We start from the raw sequence: 24,813 nt of genomic DNA, 5'->3' as shown, positions 1-24,813 counted from the left end.
ACCAATAATACGACAAAACTTCTTTCTTTTTCAACTCTTTTATTTTGAATCATAATTCTTTTCAATCATATGATTTTTTAATCAAAACTTCCTTGTATACTACTAATATAGCTATACTGTGTATAGTAAATAAATGGAAAGTAAAAAAAAAACATTGCACATTAATAACCATAAGTTTAAAAATCTTTTGAATGTAGTGGAAAATGTAAAGGAAAACTACATTAAATTTGAAATCATAATTACATTTAAATAAAAAACTATTAAGTTGTAATGAGAGTTTTAAACTCTTGATTCGTGCCCAATAATGTAATATAAATATTAACAATTATATGTACTAAAAACAATATTATAAATATTTATCATTCAAATAATAATTTTTATACTATGTTGAAACTAATATTATAATAACTTTAAGTATACGATAAGAAATATATAAAAAGTTGTGTTTGAATAAAATTGAATAAAATTATTGATTTAAAATTATTTTAAACTATAATTATTTTTAATTAATTTATAAATAATTTATTTGAATATTTTTATTTCCTATATTATTATTATTATTATTATTATTATTATTATTTCCTATATTGTTATTTGAATATTTTTTATTTCCTATATTATTATTGTTATTATTATTATTATTACAAATAACAATAATCTTTCCATATAATATAATACTCTTTAGTTTACATTGTTTTAAACAATTATTACTTTTTACTAATTAAAAGCTACTTATTTGAAAACTTTTATTATTATATTTACAAAAAACTATCATACTCTTTTATTGTACTTTTTTATTTTATTTTTCCTTAAAGCTATGAAATATTGGAAGATAATAAACGGTCCAAACAAAATGATGGTTTGAATTTTAAAATTATAATAATTGTTATGTACCACGACCGATTTTAAGAAAATACATATTAAGAGTAGGTTAGGGGAGGAAGAGTATTACACTTGAGGTATATCTTTATCACTTATATTTTTGAATGAAAATATTATTCTTTTATTTATTTTACTTTTTCTTTACGATAAAAAAAGAATACGGAAAAAGAAAACTAACAAACGTAATAAGACAATTTATTTTTATTACTATTAAAACATTTAAAATTTGGTACATTGATCCATATAATTTTTGGTAGAACATAAAGAATTCATTTCTATAACACACATAATTATTGGTTTTCAACAATAAAGACATAACATATTAAAAATCATTCGTTCTAATTTGTCATTATCACAAACAATTTGGAATAATAATTATAAACTCCTTTCATCAAAATCAATTATAAAAAACTCCATCAATGTTATTTACAACAAAATAATCGATAGAAACTAACATAATATATACATAGCATAAAATACATGTTGCATAATGTTCTCTAGTACTTGAAATGTATTTTCTTAACATGAAAAAGTGAGAGACAACATAAAGATGCATACATGTTAACAAAGTTAATTTCTATAACTGATAAATAACTTGATGGTTGATTTACTAAAAGCTCATGAGAAATAATTATCAATATCACTTTACTGTCCTATGATTATAGAAATGTGCATAACACATAAACATAAAAAATGATCTCAAGTATACATTTACAAACATACCTAAATTTGTATCTTGGTTAATGTCTAAAACTTTACATCCACCCAATTTGAGTTTACATGAATTTATATTTGGAAAATTTTCAATTGCTTTCTTATATCCATGAAACCACTCACATAACTCTTCCAACCCTACAAATATAATCTATCATTTTGTGTCGACATACATGCAATATGTAATCTACAAATTTCTTATATAGGCTAAATATTTCATTTAACTCATCAATTAAATAGCATGATTTGAAGAGTTTTTAAGAGTTACAAATCATAATATTTCAGTTAATCATAAACTAATTTGTATAAGTTGAATATTCTTGGGACTTTCAAATGCATGAGGTTCAAGAAAAAATGCTAGCTTTATAAGATATATAGATAGATATAGATATTGATATAGATAGATATAGACTAGATGAATTCCCACGCATTGCGCAACGTATGCTAAAATATATTGTTAAAATGTTGAAAAATATATTTTTAAAATTGTTATGTTATGACATTAACTTTGACATAATATTTGAACAATATTATTCTTTGACATCACCAACCTTCCTCATTAATAAAATTAAATATAATTAACTATTTAATATTATTTTTAACAAGTGTTATGATTGATTAATTTAAAATTTTACTTATGCAATTATTTTCTAATTTCAGTAATGATGTTCATTTTAAAAACAATTTATTTGTTGTTAGCGTTATGTAATTTATAAATTGATGTTATTATCATTTAAAATTATTATTCTTTAGTTTTAAACCGCTTATTACTAATATTAAGTTAAAAAATACTTGTAAGAAACACTTCATATTACTATTAAAATGTGAAACATACACTAAATAATAAACTATTAAGATAGACAATTTGAATTTCGAAAGAGACTTACACGGATAATATGACATATCCATAATGATTATAATTTGATTTTATTATTTATAATTATTGTTCCTTTATTTTAAAACCACTTATTATTGTTAATAAACGAAAAACAAACTTTTAAAAGACACTTATTATTATAATTAATATATTAAAATTATACTAAAATATAAAGTGATAAGGAGACCATTTGCATTTTAAAAAAGACTTACATGGATAGTATTGCATATCCATCATTTTTAAGTAATTATTACTTTAAAGCAACACAAACATACAAACATATATACAATATTTAATTAAATATGATCTATATCACTTTCCATAACATATGATGGATAACATGAATCTAATGTAATTTACATTACAGTTTCAACCACAACATACAATGATTGTCTTCAAATAATACTTAAAGCAAGAAAAAAATATATAAAAAAAACAGAATTAGTATATAACCAACTTACAAATTAAAAATTTTAACATAATAACATGACTTGAAAAATCGTCCAGAGCCCTCAAACCAACACAAAACCTTTAAACTTGATTTCTTTGTGAAATTTTATGTGATTTCTATTTGTGTGTCTACTAAAAGAGAATGACATTATTATAGTAGACTATCCATTAATTGCTTATTAAACATATTATATAAGCTATAAAACGTATCATAATGTATGATAAATTACTTTGAAGGTGAAAAGGTGTGGGAGTTTCAAATGCATGTGATACTTGGAAATTTGTGTGGGGGTTTCAAATGTATGAGGTGATAGAAAAAATGCCTCCTTTATAAGTTTAGTCTGATATGATATATAGATATATAGATATATAGATATAGACTAGGTGTATACCCGTGCATTGCATAAGATTATTATAACATGATAAGATATATGATTTTCATCTCAAAAGTATTTTACTCTTGTATTCCGATTACATATAAATTAGACTAAATATAATTTTACTTTGTATTACTTTATTTATTGTCATAGCTCATTAGAATATAATTTAAATAATTTTTTTCGATCGATTAATATTTTAAATATCAAATATTAGTTTAAAAATAAAGTAACACACATACACAGACATGTATATATATATATATATATATATATATATATACACATACATACATTTATATATACATATATCTTTATATATATATATATATATATATATATATATATATATATTGTAACACTTGAATCTTAGTATGTTTCATTATTGCGCCTTGTGTATTTATAAGTTGCATTTTGGTCCTTATGTAGTACGCGGAGTGTACCACATGGTACGCTTGGCCTACAAGTTGTGAAGCGAGTACGCGGGGGGTACCACATGTTACGCTTAGCGTACTCATTCGAGGCCATTATGAGGTTCCGGACACGTATGCGGGATGTACATCCATGTACGTGGGGTGTACATGTGATTTAATGAAAACCGTAATTTCGGGGTTAGACATTATATGAACACATTTTTGCCTCTTGAAACCCTCATTTCTCAGCCTTCACTGACCTTATAGCCTCATGCATGAAACCCTAAACCTTTCCTTTGTGTTTTGGAGCTCATTGTATCTATTTTGGTGTGTTTTGGTCCATAATTAGAAAGTAGAAGATTGGTGTAAGATTGTTGATCAAGGAAGAGCATGTGGATCTTGATTCTCTACTCCATTTCCAGCTTGCTTGTGGTAAAAAGCTATGATCTATTTCATTTATGGTTTAGATCTATATATATGAGTTTTAGATCCATTTTGGTCCCATGATTGAGATCTAGTGGTTTGACAGCACTCCAGGAGCCTTGAGTTGCCACTCTTGGTGGTTTTGAGGTCCAAGGACCATAAAGTTGGCACCTTTAGGGTTTAGAATCACCCATGCATGAGATTATGTCAATTTAGTGATAGTAGAGTGCTATATCTTGACGTTAGATCCTATTGAGGCATGCAATGTCACAAAGTCAGTGACTTTATGGTTTTAGATGCTTATTAGGACTTGGATCTACGACTTTAACTTCTGTACTTAAGCATTAAATGCTTAAATTAGATTATGGATTAATGGCTGAGTATGTTGGGCGTACATGTCACACCCCGAAACCGGCGGCGAAAACGTTCCAGGGCAGAGGACGTCATACGTAGTATCACAACAGTTGTATAGCAAGCATAGTAAACACAGCCATTACATTAATATGAATATTTACATTGTTCAAAACTCGGTTTATACATATCAGTATATAATAAAAGTAAAAGACGTGACTTCCAAAAATGCTCCGTCTTCTACAAAAGTTGGTAGAAATACCTGTCTATGGTTGCCTTGAGAATACAAGCAGTTTTAGAAATATCAGCATAAAGCTGGTGAGTTCATAAGCGGTTGATTCTGGTGAAAGAAATGTTCCTTTGATTTTATGAAAAGTTGTTTCCCAAGAAAATCCCATATTTTCTTATGAAAGAAGTTTGATTATCCATTTGTTAAACAATCTGTTTATGAAAAGTTAAGTTATCCCAGAAAAAACCTATATTTTCCTTAAAAGTTAATAGTTGGTTATCGATTCTGAAATGAAGTGTACAAGTATCTACCATACTTGTATCATTAGGTGTAGTTTCCTTGAAAAACTCTATTACTCTCAATGAGATGCATTAGCTTTAATACACACATAAAGCTAATAAGTAAGTAGTAAACTAATTCCTAAGGGTATTGCTGATACCCTCTAGTAATCAAATCGGTTATTACTTTGAGGTTAGTTCACTAGGTTCATTATTACCGAAAGTAAATCTCTATTATCTAAGTTGTGAGTTCTATAACCATACATTAAACTGGATATGGCACATAAAATGGCCAGTATCTTTTATGACTTTGTCACCCGTAGACCTGTCGGTCCCACTGTAGATAGCAGCGAGGTGCGGGGTAGTCAGTCTCGTCTAGATCTATACACAATAGTCACGCTCTCCCTCCAAGAGATTCTGGTTACAGGGGTTAGTCCTACACTCGTGTATTCTGGTGGAGTGTTACCAAGGACGTGTCTCCAATCTTAAGATAACGAATTTACAAGTAATAATATAGAAAATCCTATTTATGGTTGGTATGAATCCTTTGTAAAATATAAAATATTAAATTTTATGATAAGATTCACGAGCTTCCTTGCTTTAGTTTTGAAAACTATCTCTACAAGTTGATTTCTTAATCGGTTGGTAAAACGGTTTTCTGTGGTAAAAGCATAATGAACATGTAAGTATTTCATACGAAATAATAAGTTTTGAGTACAAGTTCCCTTGTACTTTTTCTTGTATTCCCCCCTGAAATTGTGAAAAACTCGGTAAAAGGTATAGGTGTATGAACTCACCTGTTGTGAGCAGATTTGGTGGAAGCGTCAAGTAGGAAGCTAGGTGTCAAGTGCGGACTTGAACACACACCCAGATCCTATGTAACATGTAGTGATACATAATTGTATCCAATTAGTTATTTAATCACTTAATTCAGTAAGTAAAGACACTCTAATGCATGAAAACACTTTGTTTCAAGTGTTAGGAGTGCTAAGGATTGTATCTATGGAGAGTATGGCTTCACATTGGAGTTTATTCTTCAAAATGGTTGTCTTAAGTGGTGTTTATGGTTGAGAGACCATTTCCCCCATGAGTTTACGGCCGTAAACTCATGGGAATGGTGGTTTAGATGTTTTAAGGCTTCATGCTTCACAAGGAAGTGCTTCTAGAGTTGAATCAAAGGCTTAGGGAGTGGTTAGGGCTCAAAAATGACAACCTTATGGAGTTTACGGTCTTTGGACCACTCCATGGGAGTTTACGGTCGTAAAACTTTGGGTTCATGGCCGTAAACTCTTGGCCAAATCATTATTTTCGTGTTTTGTGGTTCTTAGATCATGCATGCGAGTTTCTAGCCTCTTGTCTAATTATTTGGGGGTGTTAGGGGCATCAAAAACACCCTTTGGGGTGTTTACGGTTTTGGGAGATTCCCAAACCATAAAATCATGTTCATGGGGGGTTTTTGGTGTTTTTCAAGTGCTAAACTCATCAAGGAAAAGATCTATGCTAGTTGTCAACGCTTAGAAAGAACTAGGGCACACTTTGGCACCCATTTTAGGGTTTACGGCCCAAGAACACCGTGGACCGTAAACACCTTGTTCTTGGTGTTTCTTGGGTGATTTCTTGATACATTGAAGTATAACAAGCCTTAATGAACTCTAGGATAGAAGTACTTATGTTTGGGATGAAAGCTTTAAGATCCTTGGGAGAGAAATTAGGTTTTCTTTAGCTTGAAATGGAAGAAATGAAGGAAAAATGGCTAAGTGTTATATATATATATATAGTCCATGGAGTTTACGGCCATAAACTCCATGTTTACAACTGTAAACTCCATCTTATGGAGTTTATGGCATGATTTTGGTGTTAGGACTTTAGTGGTTGCTTTCTAACACTTGTTCCTTAAGTGTACTGACATCGGAATAGTCAAACAAGCCTTAAATTGAGGTAAATGGTAACAGAAATGAATTTGACTTTCAATGAAGTGTTAGACTGTAGAAATTATACATACGAAAAAAAATTGGGTTGTCACATCATCCCCCCGTTAGAGGGAATTTTGTCTCGAAATTAGAGTTTAGGATACAAATCATGGATTAGGAAAGAGATGCAGATACTTCTGTTTCATCTGGTCTTCACGCTCCCAAGTGAATTCAGGTCCCTGCTTGGCATTCCAGCAAACCTTCACTATAGGGATGCGACTTTGTTTCGTTCGTGATCTCTCTGTCCATGATTTCGAACGGTTCTTCCACGAAGTTGAGGTTCTCGTTGATTTCAATCTCGTCGAGTGGAATCACAAGTGTCTCATCGGACATACTTTTCTTTAGGTTTGATACGTGGAAAACAGAGTGGATATTGCTGAGCTCTCGCGGTAATAGGAGTTTGTATGCTACCGGACCGATCCTAGCAAGGATCTCGAATGGTCCGATGTACCTTGGGTTTAGCTTTCCACGCTTTCCAAGGCGTATCATGCCTTTCCAGGGTGAGACCTTCAGAAGGAAGCGGTCACCAACCTGGAACTCCAAGGGTTTTCGTCTCTTATCGGCGTAGCTCTTTTGCCTGTCTCGTGAAGCTTTCAGTCGTTCCCGGATTTGTACAATATTCTCCGTTGTCTCTCGAATGATTTAAGGACCAGTGAGAGTACTGCCGGGGATTTGACCCCTGGCTAGCTGCGTGTCGCCCACCTCAGCCCAACACAGAGGGGATCTACACTTGCGGCCATAGAGGGCTTCAAACGGCGCAACCTTGATGCTGGTATGGTAGCTGTTGTTGTAGGAAAATTCAATCAAAGGAAGATGAGTGTCCCATGACGCGCCGAAGTCAATGACGTAGGCTATCTGATGGTTTTTAACCATAAGAACATCCTATGTGCTCATACAAACCCTAATGCTTGGATCTAGGTTTCTCTATTGTACGTGCTATTCATCCAAGACTTTAAACCCTAAATCTAGCATATGATAATGAATATTAACATAATAATGGGTTTAAGATATTACCTTGATTGTTATGTAGCAATAACAATCTCAAATCCTCCTTGTAATGACTTTAGGAAGCTTAGAATCACAAATGTCACTCCTCTAATGGCTCACAAACACCAAGAGCAAGAGGATGAAGAATAAGGAGAGAGGAGACACTCAAAAAGGTGTAGAAACCCTAAGGATTCAGTTCCCCACGTTTTTGGTGCCTAAGGGGTCCTTAAATAGTGAGGCTATTAGGGTTATCTAACAAGGAAACCCTAATTTGGATGCTTAGGCCCTAGGCAACCCATGGACTCCTTTCTTAAAGGCCTTGGACGATTTCTAATGGGTTTCCCCATAGAATTCGTCCACTCCTTAAATATGGAGTCCATTAGCTCAATATTCAACTATCATAAAATTGACAGTTTTAGTCCCTTATGTTTAATTAATGTCTTTTAGCCACAAACTTAATTCTTATTAATTGTTGACTAATATTAATTAAATAATATGATTTCTCCTTTAATATATTATTCTCATAATATATTATTAAATCATAATTAATCCTTTCTCTCCATAACTCATCCTATCAAGTTGCTTTGGTGAAGGCAACCCATAAGGACCATGCACCATCGGGTCAAGTACATACCAAAATAGTTATGGACTTAGACACTAATCCAACAGTCTCCCACTTGGATAAGTCTAATAACTATTTTGCGTATAACTTTAGATCCTGATCTGCAATTGTAGCTTTCCAAAGCCGCTGTCAACTCTGATCTTATCAGGTACGCGTGTCCTTTAGATAAGGGATCATATATTCCTCCATTCTAGATATCGTATAGATATAAGACATGAATTCTAATTATTCTCTCTATACTATTTCCTGACTTCTGATTTATGATGAATGACAATAGACTACATTTGAACACATCAAATTAGCCCCGGCTTGGCCAAGTGCTTAGGTGCCATCACTAAATCATCGAGGGGCCCAAAGATATCGCTTTTATCCTACTTTGGATAAAAGGAACGGATAAACTTTGACTCAATGCTATCTTGCACTCACTTACCAAATCACACACAACAATATGTTTTATGACACCAAGTTACTGGTGCGTTTACATATTATCAATGTGTAACCGACTCGCAAGATACAACTCACACATCTCGGTTTCAAGAATATAAGATATTATCATCTCACCAATCACTCATGATAAAATCCATGAAGTGATCCAAGTGAGCGTGGGTTTAATCCAATGCTCAAGTCATATTTATAAGCACTCATGAATCTTGCAGCAAACATTTTCTTATGTGTAATACACTTTAGACAATCCACACACCAATTCACGACAGTCTTCATTTATATCTACTTCCAACATATGAACGACTGTGGTCCGTTTGAATAATTTGATTGTTCTGAACCAATTTAATTATTTAGGAAGTCAAAACATGCAAAGTGAAACACAAGAATAATACTAATCCCATATGGCCTCAAACCTTTGAGTATAAATAAAACATTTTATTTAATCACCATATTGATTACTCATTATTTGTTGTTTCGGGTAATCAACTTCTTACTTGAATTATAACTACACTTGTCCCATGCTCTTAGCATGCACACAATGTTTACCTACGGTTCTTACTTTGTGAAATAGATCAAATGAATACATTTCCAATCATACTCATTTCATAACTCCTAATCCTTTTTCACAAGTGAAAGAATATCACATTCTTGCCACTTATAGTATATGTTAGATTCTAACATTTTATGCAATGATCCTTGTGTAATGTCACTACACTAAGGTCACAATGACTATTGCCAATGAATTACAAAGCTCTCTATCAGAAATTGTTACAAGACAATTCCATAGATGTGATGTCTCTCACTCAAAGTACATTCCTTTAAACATCCTTTTGCATAAAATTTTCTAATCTAGACATAGACTCTCAATATCCAACTCCTAATATGGAACCATTTCCATATTTTCCATATGACAAATCATTCTTAATATACTCTTATCTATTCATAATAATGTCGATATGGTCCATCCAATACTATAGTTCCAACTACTCATAAGCGACCAATCCTTAGCAAGATTTGGATTGTCCTTTGATAGTTGTTTGTCAAAAACGATTCTTGTCCTTTTTCCCTCTAAATGTGCTAGACATTTGGAAAATTTTAGAATGGTCAAATATTATAGCACTAGCAGTCAATCCTATACCTGAAGCGTATAGGACACGATGCATAATGTCTTACATAAAGATATGATGCTTTATCAATCTTTTGCCATAATATTTTATGTGTCTCGTTCTTACAACTCGAACTATGAAGAGGGATACCATAATCATAATCGATATTTAAGAACACACTATGTATCCTTTGACTAAATTTATTAACATTCCACAACCTAGGCCTTTAGATTTGAAATGAAGCATAATATTCTCTCCCTTAATTATAGCAAAACAACTATTCAATCCTTACTATTTTGCAAAGTATAACTCTTGTTTTCTATAATTAATATTGCTAACTTGCAATACTTGCCTTAATAATCATACAAGCATAACATTTATGCTCCCACTATCATGATGATTATTTTCATATAAGCATAACACTTATGCTCCCACTAGCTTTGACATGTATTCAGAAAATAGCTTAACTTCCAGAAAAACAATACCTATTGAATTTCTTAAGTTCATATTTCTAATACTTAATGCTTTGATAATCTTTTATCTAAGCTTCTTAATCTCATACACCTTTATCCAAGATAGCTCATATGTGTGTCTTAAATAATTCAGACTAATTGCCAAATCTCACAATTCGAATTATGGAAAGGGATATCGTAACCATAATCAAATTTGACAATACAATTTTACAATCGCTATCTTCTTAAAATCTCTCTTAGTGAAAGCATTTCCTCACATCCATCTTCATGAAGGAGGAAATCTTATGACACTTAGATTTTAACGGTGTATGTGTTCCTATCCATGCGAATTGTCAAAACCAAAGTTTGCGACAAATCCAAACTCTTATGGACCGAACTTTCTTAATCTTGATTTATTGCCTTATGGTAACACGACTGCCCACCATGTCTTTCAAGTAGTTAAGCAGCTCACCCTTTCTTATCAATGTACTTTTCATTGATTAAGGTGCTTGCCTTTTATGCATTCAAATGAGAACTCATAGAACTCACATGCATAATTAACTCAATTGGAACGACACAAAACAAGATAGTGTCAACATGATAGGTTGTAAACCTCAACTCGTGTGCTAGTGATGATCGATAAGGTTTATTTTGATTTGTTCTTGAAAGCTTTCAAGACCATTAAGACTCCCACTGACTCCTTGACATATAAGATTCTCTTGTCAATAACCATTTCTTGACAAACAAATATTCAAGAGTTAGTGTAGCTTTTATCAAAACAAAACACTTCATAAAATTGGTCCTAGTTGGTCTTTGTCTTATCCAAGACATCACAACTTTCCAAATTTGATGAATGTTATAAACCTTCTTAAGACTTGTCACTCAATGTCACAATCTTAACTCTAAGACTTGTTTTGGAACGAAGTATGATTGACTTCTTGATTTAACCATTTCTTCAATTCTTGATTCCTCTTCTCAAACATACAATTGTACTAAGACTCACTTAGAGGATCAATTGAGATATGGTTCTTAATCATTAAGACCTTATCATAAAACATAATAAAAGGTACTCTCCCTTCTTCTTAGAATAGAGAAACTTTTATCTTTCTGCCTATTTGATTCTTCTTATTCGTTCTGCTATTGATTTAAACTCTCTCAAATCAACTCGGAATTACACTTAATCTTATAAGCATTATCATATCCACTAAACCTTTAGTAAATCATGGCGAATATCTCTGTTTCTCTTGTGGTGGACTTGATTAACACACAACCTTGTGTACTTGATCTCCTAGTCCTTCACTTGAATTAGTCTAATTTCCAAATATAAAATTTCTCATTCATCATGCAACCAAGTTGCATGATTCCAAATTTCTATCCAATTGAAACTTGGGCGATGAGAAACTTTCCCTATTTGGTAAATTCTTGACCTTTCCACAAATAACATAATTAAAATCAAATCCATTATTGCTAATAATAGAAACTTACAAACATCAATTTTTCATACACACCATTGCAAGGATAAATAAATAATATAAAATCAAAATTTATTTTATTGCGGAAAAATTTGTCCTTACAATGCAATTCAATTGAAAAACTATGTTAACACATATTTCTTAGCAATCTTATTCTAACTCCAAGTAGTAGCTCAAGATTCTAATCTTCAAGTAATGCGATCGAAATCCATTTCTTCACGATTAGATTCTGCTTATTTCTTCCCATAAGCTTCCCTTCGTTTCTTTGATCCTATAAAACATCGAAATGCAATCTTATCACATCATGTATTAAGAATCTGGAATAGGAACTTAAAAGAGTTAGTTAATGGAATTTACCTAAAGCAGAGCCATACGTTTTGACTCTCCCATCTCTTAGATCTCTTAGGTAAATATGGCAGCTTCGTCTCCAATGCCCCTTCTCTTAGCAACAAACGCAGGTCGGTTCTCCTAGAACGTCCTCGTAAGCATGGTTGGTTGACTTTCCCAACAAATATGCTCCATTGCTTTGCCAAATCATTTCTGATTCAGCAGCAATGAGCATGTAAGTTAGGTCAATGAGGTTTGCGTCATGATCCATCATATAATACTTTCTTTTGAACTCATTATATGATTCAGGGAGCGATTGCAGAACCCAGTCTAGAGCCAACTTATCAGGGAATGACGCACCCAACATAATCAACCTATCGATGTGTGATTTCATTCCTAGAACGTGGGCACACACGGGCTTACCATCTTCATGTTTCATTGTCAATAGGGCTTTAGTGACATTGAACCTTTCAATTCTTTGATCTTGTAGGTTAGGGAGAACAACGGGAGGAGGAGGAGGAAGTGAAATCAAACTAGTCCACCTAGATTCTTCACTTGAATAGTGGAACAACTTATTTTCAGCAGGAACACCTTTTCCTTGAAATTTGGGAAGACCATGATTGTCATAATTTGACATCTACCCAAACGGGAGAAAACGAATTCAAGTTAGTTGAGTTATTAAGTCCTTAGTAAATCACCCAAATGATATACTAAGGCTAGGACCCAACACAATATTCTACAACTCGGGAGAGGGATGCCGTAACCCAAATTGCACAACATTTGAAGGTAAGTGAATGACGATTCACTAATTTTCCACCATGAAAAACGAAAAACAGATTAAGTTTTAAATGTATTGAAAATTCCTAGATCTTTTGAGATTCATTGAACCTTTCAATGGCATGTTTGAATCTCGATATGCCCCTCTAGTTTGTGACTAGGATGCCGAGGATTACAAAGCGGGTGTGAATAACCATGAAAATCTACATGGTGCCCCCACATGTTACAGTCACCTATTCGATGTGCCGGTTAACCACACACGCTCCACCGAACTAAGACAAACATTGAGTCACCTTTTCTACCTTTGCTTAGAACCATTTAGTGTGCCGGTTAACTACATACGCTCCACTAACGTCTTCGCAAGGGAACAAAGTGTAATTTCATGGAATTGCATCAATTCACTTTTGCCTAAAGTAACTAAGATTGAGAATTTGATGAAAGCATTTAGTTACTTTTGTACTTCATTATACTTATAATGGAAGGTTTCTGTCTTATCCTACCCGTTCGGCTAACGACCCTCCACTAGTCAAGAGTGCAGTGGGTAAGAGTGGATACCCATTCAATCGCCATTTTATAGGCAATTTCCTTAAACACACCTCATAGACCAGCTTTGTGAATGAGGCGTACTAACGGTAAGACTTGACACTTTACTCATACATATATAATATTGGACTTTTAATGATATATATAGTAAGGTGTATTTTACACTTTTAAAATACTAGGTGGTCTAATTTAATAATTATACTTTTAATTTAATTAAATTGTGAACCAAAATATTATGGATTTATTAATTCTCTTTTAATTATACACTTTAATTAATTAATAAAACCATAAGGGTGTGATTTGAATTTTTCAAAACTATACTAGGGTTTTAGAATTTAACATTTCTAAATTAAACTTTTAATCAACTTTTAAATTCCAAAACTTGACGACAAGTTTTGAAACATTTCAAATCATTAGGGTTTAGAATTTGAATATTTCAAAATCAAACATTTTAATAAAAAATTCAAATTCCAAAACTTGAGTGAAAATTTTGAAACCTTTCAAAACTATTAGATCAAAATACAAATAAGGCAATTAAACAATTAATCGGTGATTATCTAATTATGACCTAATTCAATTTCATGCAAAAATCCCGAAACAGCCTCCTTCTGATGCTCGAACTCGCCGAGTTCCTCTATGGACTCGCCGAGTAGGAGCAACTCGCCGAGTCCACATTGGAACTCGCCGAGTTCATCAGGCAGGGAGCAAAAAACGATTTTTGAAGCTTGAACAAATAACCAAGGTATCAATACAATAGAAACCAACCAGGCTCTGATACCACTGATGGGTTTTAACCATAAGAACATCCTATGTGCTCATACAAACCCTAATTGTAAGGTCAAACCTTGAAATATGATGATGATTGAAATTAATCTTTCAGCATCAGCGCATATCTCAGCATCAGCATTAGCATTTCCATAGCTCAGTGTATATAGCTTTATTCAGTGCATTGTAACAGATCTTGTATTTATCTTGTTTCCATAGTTAGCATATATTAGTTTGCTTTATATCCCTGATTTGTAGGGATTGTCTAGAATAGTATTATACATTCTTTTGTATCGGTTTGTGTAGGTTTCACGCCCTTTACAAACCCTAATAGCCGCTTTGTGCAAACGATAATCTCTTTGTGAGATTATCATTCTTAGTGAAAGTTTTTCTTTGTGAAACCTTATTGTTCTTATTTACAGTCATTGTTTGACAAAAGAAAAAATGGTCTAGATGTTCGTGCTCGGGCTGCAATTAGTTACGCTTTGCCATACAATATCTTTGGACTGGTCCAGAATTGCATCTCAGCAAAGGAGATGATGGATACACTGACTGTATCTTTTGAAGGCACTGAAGAAGTCAAGGCCACTCAAATAAATGATCTAAACCGAAGGTATGAACATTTTTTTGCAAAGAAAGGTGAAACTCTGACTCAAACCTTTAATAGGTTTAATACTCTTGTTAATGATCTGCGGAGACTAGATCAGTTGAAGCATCAAACTGTTCTAGTGCAAAAGTTTTTGGACTCTCTGGGTGCAGGTTGGGAGAACCACGTTGATGTGCTGAAGAACAGTGAGAAGATCAACACTATGGACTTACAAAGTCTCTATGGAAACCTACGTTACTATGAGGAATCCAAGCTTCAAAGAAAGGAACTGATGAAGGATTCTCAGCGTGAATCATCTGCTGCTTTATTCTCAAACAAAAAGCAAATGTCAGAGTCAGACACCGAAAACCATTCAGACACCGATTCATCTAAAAGTGACACTGATGATCTCGAAAAGGTTGTGGCTAGTGCGGCCTTGATTGTAAAGACTTTTGAGAAATCAGGCCGAAACTTCTCAAAGTATCAGAAGAAGATGGGTGGAAAATTTTCAAAAAGATCAGACGCTGATAAAAAGCATGGTACTGATAAGAAAGGGAAAACTCAGTGCTTTAACTGTGGGAGAACTGATCATTTTGCAAAAGAATGCAAACAAAGAACCCAAAGCTCGGATGAATACTGGAAGCAGAAGTACAACAAGCTGGTTGAGAAACTGAAAGCAGAGAACTTGGATCATAAAGTTCTTGTTACTGAAGAAGAAAAATGGAAGACTGATGAGGAGTCATCAGATGATGAAGTTAAATGTCTGATGGTCAAGATAGAAGACACTAATAATTGTGAAAACAGCACAAGTACATTTGATGCTGATATGCCTGATGTAGTTGAAAATTCCAGGAAGCACAACACTGACTCTCCTTCAATGTATCAGGTTAAAAAATTTGTTTCCTACTCAATGAATGAAAAAATCAAAATGTTTGAGTATTTGGGTGTCCTTAATTCTAAGAAGAATCAAACAATAAGGGATTTGCAAAATCAACTTGATCTTCTTGAAACTGAAATATCCATGAAAAATAACATTATTGATTCCACTCAGGAAAATCTTAGAATCACTAGTTTGTCAAACTCATATTTGTCCGTTGAAATTGATAATGTTAAAGATCTGTTGATCAAAGAACAAACTGTGCTCCAAATTTGGGCAAAATCTCACAAAAATGCTAATTATATTATTTCTGCTCAAATTCCACATTCATGTAAAAAAATTCTTGGGGGTAATTTTGCAGAAGCTGAGAAAGTTTTTAAATCACAAGAAAAAGAATCTGAATTTTATTCCATGAATGAGGTGAAAAACAATTTCAAAAACAAGTTTGTCAGTAACTCTTTTATTAATCAGAGTCTAATTGATGAATATTGTGTTACTAACTCTAATGGTGTCACTGAGTGCGATGTTGAAATTACCGGAATTGATGCAACCTCTTACCCTGCACATCTTGTGAGACCAACTCCTCTCTCTGAGAATATTATTGCCTTCCCTATCTCAAATGGAGTGTTTCACGCTGTTCATGAACAACTTAAACATTTTCCTGATTGCAATGCCTCTGTGAACATGTCCAAATCAGATACTGATGTCAGCTCCGCATCTGTCATTGATCATATTTTATCTGCCACTGAATTCAGTTGTGATTAAATGATAAACAAAGGGACTCAAAGTTCACTTGGTGAATCTTACAAGTCTAAATATGTTAAGTCTAGAAATATGCTCACCAAGAAGAACTTTGGTACTAGAGTTTGTTACAGATGTGGTAATACCTCTCATAAGATCAGTGAATGCTCATTTGATGAAACATCTTTAAGAGCTGATAACATTAAAGTTAGAAATGAAAAATGGACTCTTAAGTCAAATTCTTTAAACTGTCTTCCTAAAGAGTGTTATAACTTATTTTCAAATAACTTTGTGAATGACCCATCTTCGAATGGGTCAGTGTGTTCTAACTAGTTTCTCAGCACTGCAGGGTCAGGAACATCTTTGGTACTTAGATAGTGGATGCTCAAGACATATGACAGGATCCAAGTCTCTCCTGGAAGATTATGTAAAGAAAACTGGTCCTGCAGTAACATACGGAGACAATGGAAAGGGATTCACTAAAGGATATGGAAATATCAAGTGCAATAACATGATTTTTCAAAACGTTTCATATGTAAAGGGTCTCAAACACAATCTTATCTCCATCAGCCAATGGTGTGATGCTGATTATGAAGTTCACTTTACAAAGAAGGAAGGAAGAGTTGTTAAAACTGACAAGAACATCGCACTTTCAGCAAGTAGAAAAGATGATATATATGTTCTTGACATGTTCTCAAGTGACAAGGCGCTGATGCAATGCTTCTTTACAAAGTCTCAAACTAATCTCAGCTGGATTTGGCACAAAAGGTTCTCTCATTTGAACTTGAAGAATCTATCCAAAATATCCAATCAAGATCTAGTTAGACGTCTTCCCAAATTCAGCGTTGTAAAAGACAAGATGTGCTCAGCATGTGAACAAGGAAAACAAACCAAGTCATCATTTAAACCCAAGTCATGTTCTAGCATATCTGTTCCTCTTCATTTACTACACATGGACTTGTTTGGACCCATTCCTGTTCGTTCTCAAGGAGGAAATAAGTATACTCTAGTGGTTGTGGATGAGTTCACTCGATTTACATGGGTGGTTTTCTTGAAGAAGAAGAGTCATGTTGCACAGGAAATGATCTCACTGATTCGTATAAATGAGACACTGACGGGTCTCAAAGTTAAGCAGCTAAGAAGTGATCATGGAACTGAGTTCCGGAATTCAACTCTTGAAGAATTTTGTGATCATAAAGGCATTGGGCAAAACTTCTCAGCTCCTCGTACTCCTCAACAAAATGGAGTTGCTGAACGAAGAAATAGAACACTGATTAAGGCAGGAAGAACCTTAATGATTCATGCTTGTCTTCCTATGTCGTTTTGGGCTGAAGCTGTTAATACAACATGCTATACTCAGAATCGATCTCTAATTCACAGGATTCACAAGAAGACACCATATGAAATGCTGAAAGGTCGAAAGCCAGACATATCCTTCTTTCACGTGTTTGGATGTATTTGTTATATTCTTAATCAGCGTGACCCAAGATCAAAATTTGAGCCTAAGGCTAACAAAGGTATTTTTGTTGGGTACTCATCTATTTCAAAGGCTTTTCGTGTCTTTCATGTGAACAGGCAGTGCATTGAAGAATCCATTCATGTGAAGTTTGATGAGGAATCATACACTGATGAAAAGGTCTCTCATTCTCCCTCTATTTTTGAAGAGCTTCTCTCTTGCCCATATGATGAAGTACCTCATGCTGAAGATGAAGCTACCATTTCTGACTCTATCATCCCAGTTCCAAGTTCCTTGAATCAAGATACTGCAGTTAGATCATCAACTAATTCGTCAGATGCTGATGAAACCCTTGAAGCTGAAGATTCTCCTACAACTGATGTTCCTCTCAATAATAACTCGTGAGCGTCAAATCCATTGGAATCAGTATCAGCTCCTGTACATTGAGATCACCCTATTGATCAAATTATTGGGAATCTTCATGATGGTGTCCGAACCAGATCTCGTGTATCTAATAATTTCTGTATGTATGTTAACTTTGTTTCAATGATGTTACCTGACAAGATACACTCAACTCTTCAAGACGCTGACTGGATTAAAGCCATGCAAGATGAGCTGAATGAGTTTGAACGGCACAAGGTTTGGACTCTTGTTCCCAGACCATCAGGAAAGACCATCACCGGAACACGTTGGGTCTATCGCAACAAGGTTGATAAAGATGGCATCATTATTCGCAACAAAGCAAGGCTTGTTGCTCAAGGGTTCACTCAAATCGAATCCATCGACTACGGGGAAACCTTTGCTCCAGTTGCTCGCATTGAAGCAATCACACTGTTTCTCGCATACGCATCCTATATGAATTTCATTGTTTATCAGATGGATGTGAAGACAACATTCCTTCATGGTGTGTTAGAAGAAGAAGTATTCCTTAGTCAGCCCCCAGGCTTTGTTGACAAAGAACACCCGGATTATGTATACCGACTAGACAAAGCTGTTTATGGACTGAAGCAAGCTCCTAGGGCTTGGTATGAGACGCTGGCATCGTATCTTCTTGAAAATGGATACAGACAAGGAGCAATTGACAACACTCTCTTCATCAAAAACAAAGGCTCAGACATGATTCTTGTTCAAATTTATGTCGATGACATCATATTTGGCTCTCCAAATGAGATGCTGAGCAAGGAATTTGCAGAGATCATGTCTCAAAGGTTCGAAATGAGCATGATGGGGAAGATGACCTTTTTCTTAGGTCTTGAAGTTCAGCAACAAAGATCAGGTATCTCTATTTGCCAAAGTAAATATATTTCTGACTTGCTTGTTAAGTATTCTCTCAGTGACTGCAAACCAGCCTCTACTCCTGTGTCCAAGACTGATAAAATGCACGCTGTTCCAACTGGCACTGATGTCAATCACTCTCTTTATCGAGGAATGATTGGATCTCTTCTGTATCTCACTGCAAGTCGTCCTGATATCATGTTTGGAACCATTCTCTATGCTCGATTCCAAGCTAATCCAAAGGAGTCTCATCTCATGGCCGTCAAACGTATTTTTCGATACTTGAAGGGGACTCAGAACTTAGCACTGTGGTATCCTCGTGACTCAGCATTTGAACTTTTTGGATACACTAATTCAGACTATGCAGGATGCCACTTAGACAAGAAGAGTACATCAGGTGGATGTCATTTCCTTGGAAATCGTCTCATCAGCTGGTCTAGCAAAAAGCAAACATCAGTAGCCATCTCGACTGCAGAAGCTGAGTATGTTGCAGCTGGAAGATGTTGTGCTCAGCTCCTATGGATTCAGAATCAGCTTCTAGACTATGGGATAAAGTTCTCTAAGACTCCCATATACTGTGATAACACCAGTGCCATTCAGATCACACAAAAACCTGTTCAGCACTCAAAGACAAAGCATATCAAAATCCGACATCACTTCATCAGAGATAATGTTGAGAAGGGCAAGTTTGTTCTTGAACATGTCAAGACTTTAGAACAACTAGCTGATATCTTCACCAAGGCACTGGATTCTCAATCAAATGCTTACATTATTGGAGAACTTGGAATGATCACTTTGTAATTAATTTTGCTAATGTTTGGTATTGTCTTATAAGCTGATGTACATTTTGCTGATGATGACATGCTGATGATATTTGCATACTAAGTACTTGGTTTGATCTCCTATCTCTATCTCTTCTTCAAATCTTCTAAACTAAAGTTGAATGATTCACTGTATTAAACCATACACTGATAACAACTTGACACTCTTTTCCGATGGTTAGATCAAAACACCAAGATCTATCACACGCAACTATCTCTTCTTACCAATCTTAAAACTGATTCCGTGATTCAGTATGACAAAACACACATTGATGAGAGTCTAACAATCTTTGCCGATGGTTAGATCAAAACACCAAGATCTATCACACGCAACTATCTCTTCTTACCAATCTTACACTGATTCCGTGATTCAGTGTGACAAAACACACGCTGATGAGAATCTAACAATCTTTGCCGATGGTTAGATCAAAACACCAAGGTCTATCACACGCAACAATCCTCTCTTTACCTTATTCTCACTCAGTGTCTAATGATTCAGTAAGATAAACCACTCACTGATAAACACACAACACTCTGTGCCGATGGTTAGATAATGTAACTAGTATCTATCACACGCACCAACCTCCTTGCTAGCCTAAATCAAGCAAGTTGTATCTTGAATTAACGGAGAACCATTCTCAGCATGTAACTCTTATGACACTGATTTCAGCGCTTCTGCAGACACTGATTGTCGTTTCATCTTCTGTCCAACGACTCTTTTTTTTACCCAACGGTTATTTTTCTGATTTGACAGGTTGTTACGATACGCAATTATTTTTGAAGATGATAATCATGCCTTTTAAAAGCCCGTTTTATTGCATATTTAAACCTCTTTCCAACCCTATTTCAAACCTTCCTTCCACAATTCAAATTTCCTCCGCTTATTTTCAAAACCCTAGATTCCTAACATTCTTTAATGGCGGCATCACTATTCACTTTCTCCTCTACTTCACGAAGGGTAATCCCTGCCCCAAACTCTCCTCCTCTTCCAATATACATCAAAGCCACCAACGTTGTCTTCAATCCTGACATTCCAGATGTTCATCGAGGTCTTGGACTTGATGACTTTGTTAACTTCTTAGCCTCATGCCGACTCTGATACGCAATCAACGACGTTCCATCAGAGTTCTTTCCTGAACAAGTCTGTGAGTTCTACTACACTGCAACAGTCAATGATGAAAACAATGTCATCACCGGGACTATTGGCCGTGGAAGACACTCAGTCTTTATTACCACTGACCTCCTCAGTGCTGCACTCAGGTTACCAATCTTTGAACCCTTCTCTGAACTTCCTCCTATTGAACGTTGTCGACGTCTATTCGATCAACTGGGATATGATCACTCAAAGGCTGGTGCTCGATCAGCTCTTATTCTGCGTCAATGTAAGACCCCAGGATGGAAATTCTTCACCGGTTCTCTGTGCAAATGTGTGGGTCATAAGTCTCGAAGTGGTGATCAACTGAGCACTTATGAGCAACAAGTCGTCTGCTCACTTCTTCTCAATAAAAGAATTGATTATGGAGCTTTCTTCTATGATCAACTTGTTCAACTTCTTCGTGCTAATGTACGCGCTGATCACGTCCCCTTTCCACGCTGGATTGCTCTTGTGCTCGATAAATTTTTTGCTGCAGATTACTTCTCACACCCCGGAAATCCCATCCAATGCCCTCGCATGTCAATTCGAATGTATCAAGATGATCCGTTGGCAACTGACATCGGTATCTCTGATAGGATGAGAGAATGGATTGCAAATCCATACACTGTTCCTTCACTCACCGCTGATACTGATGAAGGAGCTGATGGTAACCATGAAGATCATGCCGATCAAGAAGCTGAATCATAAGATGGTGGTCATTTCTCCCCTCAACTTTCTCATCATACTGTCTTTGTCACTGAGAAAGTTCACTCAGCTCAAGAGGAACCACTGATTCAGTGGGAGCAACCATTTCAGGGGGAGCAACCATCTCAGGGGGAGCATCCCTCCCAGGGGGAGAATCTACCCCAAGGGACCAACCTTCTTCGGGGACGCAACCACACTCACAAGGAGCTCCAGGTACTTCATTCCTTCATATTCCGGCCTCAGCATTTAATGAACTTCTGACACTGACTCGGGACATGAGTCAGTGTCTTCTACGCATTGAGGCTGATGTTCATCAGCTAAAGGGAGTTCTCTTGCATACTCCTTCCTCTAGCCCCCAAACTGATGATGCTCAAAAAGGGGGAGATACTGATACTGATGATAATACTGATGATGATCCAAAAGAGAGACACATTGAATATGTTGACAACACTTTAGTTCAGACTGAGTCACCAAATCCGATGCACGAGTCTGATTCTACGGAGCCTAATAGTCTAGCAGATACTGAAAAGCTTGTTGAAGATAGTGAGCATGATGATGAACAAGATGATGAATGTCAAATACTAGATATGAACTTCATTGATCCCTCTATTCCAGTCCAAGAAGAAGTTTCAGATGAACTTGATAATGAATGTCAAAGGCCAGACATGAAATTCATTGATCCCATTATTCCGGTCCGAGGAGAAGATTCAGACGTTGCTAGTGAAGATACACACCCTCTATCTCGCAAGCGCAAGGCAGCATATACTGACTTGGCTCCTTCACACACTGATACTTCTCTGTCCTGCAAGAAACCCAAGTCCATAGTCAGTATATCAAATTTGGCGGCTGAATGGAACATGTCTCCTGATCAAGTTAAGCAAATTCTTGATGAAGCCAATCAAGCTCAGCTTCTAAAGAATATTGCTCAAGCTGATGAATCTCTCATTCAGCATAAGCTTTAGGCAAAAGGATCTTTTGAAGCTCAGATGCATAAATTCTTAGAATTTCAGTCCAAATCTCAATCTTCTCAGCCTCCTCCTAGCAGCAGTAAGCCTAAGACTGATAGTGTTCTTGACAAAATTGATCGAAAGAGGTTTCAAGATGTTCTTAGACGACGAGTGTGTAGTGATAAAATCATCAAAGTTAAAGCTTCCAAACCATGCAATGAGAAAATTCTTACGTTGCTGATCACTCGTCAAGGTCCACAACATCCATACACTGAAGTTGTCAAGAGGGATGAGCTGATCAAATATGGATATTCTGAATGGATGGAATTACTCGAATTAGCATCCAAGCAAACTTCAGCTCTCTCCTCTGAACTGACATGTGATCTTCATCTGTCGATCAAGAAAGTTCAGCGTTTGGACCTTGTTCCTAAAGAACGACCACAACATCAAGGCCAAAGTTTATCTGTTCCTAGAATCCGAAGAACCAAATGTCAAGTTGATGGTGAAGATGTGTTTGTTCTGAACTTTGGTGCTGGTGGAATAAACAACTCTTTTCCTATCGGTGTTGACCCGGTTCAACATAAATTTATCTTAGTTCCTGAACACGGGATGTTCTATCTCGACAAAAACAGAAAAATGTGTTTTCAGCGAACTGCTGAGATTCCAAGGGCTCCAACCACTCATCTCGTTGGCTTAAGGCAAATGTGCATGAGTCAAAAAAATCTCTCCGGAGAGTTTCACATCCTTATTGCTATGGAGCTGCTGAATAGAAGACAAGAGTTGCTGGATAGTCCTTACTGGCCAGTAAAAATAGAAGTTGAATCTGAGTATGAGGAATTCTTGTCCAGAGGTGTTCTAATTTAGTTGGTTTTGAACATCAACATATTGGGGGAGATTGTAAGTTCAAACCTTGAAATATGATGATGTTTGAAATTAATTTTTCAGCATCAACGCATATCTCAGCATCAGCATCAGCATTTCAATAGCTCAGTGTATATAGCTTTATTCAGTGCATTGTAACAGATCTTGTATTTATCTTGTTTCCATAGTTAGCGTATATTAGTTTTCTTTATATCCCTGATTTGTAGGGATTGTCTAGAATAGTATTATATATTCTTTTGTATCGGTTTGTGTAGGTTTCACGCCCTTCACAAACCCTAATAGCCGCTTTGTGCAAACGATAATCTCTTTGTGAGATTACCATTCTTAGTGAAAGTTTTTCCTTGTGAAACCTTATTGTTCTTATTTACAGTCATTGTTTGATAAATAGATTGGTCTAAAGTCTTTTCACTAATGCTTGGATCTAGGTTTCTCTATTATACATGTTATTCATCCAAGACTTTAAACCCTAAATCTAGCATATGATAATCAATATTAAAATAATAATGGGTTTAAGATATTACCTTGATTGTTATGTAGCAATAACAATCTCAAATCCTCCTTGTAATGACTTTAGGAAGCTTAGATTCACAAATGTCACTCCTCTAATGGCTCACAAACACCAAGAGCAAGAGGATGAAGAATAAAGAGAGAGGAGACACCCAAAAACATGTAGAAACCTTAAGGATTTAGTTCCCCACGTTTTTGGTGCCCAAGGGGTCCTTAAATAGTGAGGCTATTAGGGTTATCTAACAAGGAAACCCTAATTTGGATGCTTAGGCCCTAAGCAACCCGTGGACTCCTTTCTTAAAGGCCTTGGACGATATCTAATGAGTTTCTCCAAAGAATTCGTCCACTCCTTAAATATGGAGTCCATTAGCTCAATATTCAACTATCATACAATTGACAATTTTAGTCCCTTAAGTTTAATT

This window comes from Lactuca serriola, chromosome 2, assembly GCF_051521515.1.
Source record: "Lactuca serriola cultivar US96UC23 chromosome 2, Lser_US96UC23_V15, whole genome shotgun sequence".
Taxonomy (NCBI): Eukaryota; Viridiplantae; Streptophyta; class Magnoliopsida; order Asterales; family Asteraceae; genus Lactuca; species Lactuca serriola.
Note: the sequence above shows the minus strand (reverse complement) of the source record.